Source organism: Corvus brachyrhynchos, unplaced genomic scaffold (assembly GCF_000691975.1).
Source record: "Corvus brachyrhynchos isolate BGI_N302 unplaced genomic scaffold, ASM69197v1 scaffold381, whole genome shotgun sequence".
NCBI classification, from domain to species: domain Eukaryota; kingdom Metazoa; phylum Chordata; class Aves; order Passeriformes; family Corvidae; genus Corvus; species Corvus brachyrhynchos.
The window spans coordinates 844,878-847,327 of record NW_008236219.1 but is presented as its reverse complement, the minus strand read 5'-3'; positions in this window follow the sequence as shown (position 1 = coordinate 847,327).

Here is a 2,450-nt window from a genome sequence, read left to right as displayed (position 1 = left end):
ATGAGGACTTTTGCTCCAAATGGGAAAGGAGAAAACCTCAGTTCCTACAGATGCTCCCAGAGATAGTCTTAAAGATGAAGATGAGGAAGACCCTTTGCTCCCAGGGAAGGAGAAGGGCCTCTGTTCTTAGAAATGAAATGCTCCCAGAGATGGGTGAAGAGAACTTTCGTTTCTGAATGGCTCAACCTTAAAATTGTACCCCAAAAACCTTCAAGAGTGGACCCTCGAAAGCAGTTGTTGGAAAGCTGCAAGTCGGGGGAAGGGACTCACATGCGAGCAGAGAGACTCCTCTTCCTAAATGGACTGAACTGAGTTATTTGGAAGTGGGCAGCTGTCTCGTTGTGATAATGTTTTCATAGCATGGGCAAGAGAGACTCCTCGTCCTAAATGGACTGAACAAGGTTATTATGGAAGTGGTAAACAGACTGAACATCTCAAGGGTTGTCTTTTTACATTGTCACTTGGAGAAGGGAGAAAGGTGGGGGGAGGAGAAGAGTTCTGAAGGTGTGGTATAATTTTTTTTCCTTCTTTTAGGTCTGTTAATAAACTTCTTCATATTCTTTCAAGTTTGGTGCCTGCTTTGCATTTCTCCTAATTCTTATCTCACAGAAGGTAAACAGTAATGAGTATTTTGGGCCAAACCACTACACTAAATTGGTGTCTCTGCCCAGTTACAAACCAAACCCACTACAAATATCCAATGTAAAAATTGCAACAGTTACAATTAATAACTATAAAGGAATAATTGATGATAGTAGATCTTTTGTGATGTCAAAAATATTTTATATAAAGCTGGAGCATTTTTTCCTCTAAGGACAAAAGGGCTTCCTGTTGTCTTAAGTATTAGAGTGAATCAAGAAAATTTTTTGTTTGAACAGTTGAACTAGTGGATAGCTTGTAAGAGCATAACCCTGCCCCTTGGCTGTAACTTAACTCAAATAAAGCTGTCCATCTTAACTTACGCAACAGGTACTCACCAAGAGAGCTGCAAACAACCAGGCTAGCACTGTCAATTCATTGTCATTTGTAGGTTATTAATAACTAACTCAGAGAAGCTGCTTAGCCTTAACATTTCAGTTATTGACTTTAAAATAGAGAGATTTTCCCTTTTAGTGTCACTCCATTCCTCTATTTTCATTTTGCCTTTGTCCTAGGACTTGCAGTTCCTAGGACAAAGAAGCAGGTAAATGCATCCTCTGCTGCAGTGGATATTATCTTGCCCTTCAGCTCAGCTCAGCTCCAAGTGCTCCCTATGATTACTTCAAAAATGTCAGCTGTGTTTATGTCAGCTCCAGTCAAACAAGTGAGGGAACAAAATTCTCTGTTTCTCCAAAAGCGCACTGAGATGCACTACTGGAAACCTGATTCTGCCCAGTAAAGACTCACAAACCAGTTCCAAAACCTGACTGTGGGAAGAGCAGTTGTGGAGTCTCCCTCACTGGAGATATTCCAGAAACATCTGGCTGCAATCCTGTGCAGTGTGCCCCAGGAAGGCCCTGCCTGAGCAGGGAGGTTGAACCAGATGACCCACTGTGGTCCCTTCTACCATGACCCATTCTGTGTTTCTGCGAGTATGCCTCTCTGGGGTGGATAAAGCTGGGTCCCCTCCTGAACATCAGAAAGAATACTGGAGGGGGGTTTGAGGGCAGTGACCAGGCATAGGAGTTTAAAAGAAAAAAAAAAGAGAAAGAGGGAAAAGAAGACTTTTTTAAAAGGAAACATCATCGTGCTGGAAGGAACCTAGTGCTCCAAGGGTAGCAATTCCTTGCAAGCATCTCTCTCTGCAAGCACCTCCTATATATCCACACCAGCCTTAGAAATAAAAGAATCTTTCAGCAGATAGCAATGCAATTTTTGCAAGGTTATCTTCCCCAGGGAGAACAGCTGGGGCTCGATATACTTCACTGAGCTTTTGCTTTACAAGCTTCATTAACACTTACAGAGAGCACATAAAAGTTTGTGTTTCACCTCTGACAACCTGCTCATGGGCATTGCTGGTCCTTGCCAGGGTGAGAAGAGGAAACAGCTGGGCTGGCAGCCGAAGACTCCTCAGTGCTCCCACGGAATGAGATGAAGAGCACAGGCAGCAGACAGACCAGGATGAACATGTGGGCTTTCCAATACCACTTGCGAAGGACAAACTGAACAATCTCTTAAGAGATTGTCTTAAGATGAGGAGCAAAAGTGAAAGGTCAGTTGGATAGTGAGATAAACATTAGGCAACATTCAAAATAAATAAGGAGGGAGAAAGAATGAGAAGCAGCAGCAACTTTAAACAGGTTGCCATGGTAGAAGCAATGTGCTGGGAGAAATAGCGTAAGGAGTTGTTGGTCAGAGCTCTGTGGTGTTCCCTTTAGCAGCAATATTATTCAGCCCATTCCTGAGGTCCAAGACCTTTGATTTATCTTCAATTTTAAGCCATCTCTTTGGAATCACATTGGCTGGGTACC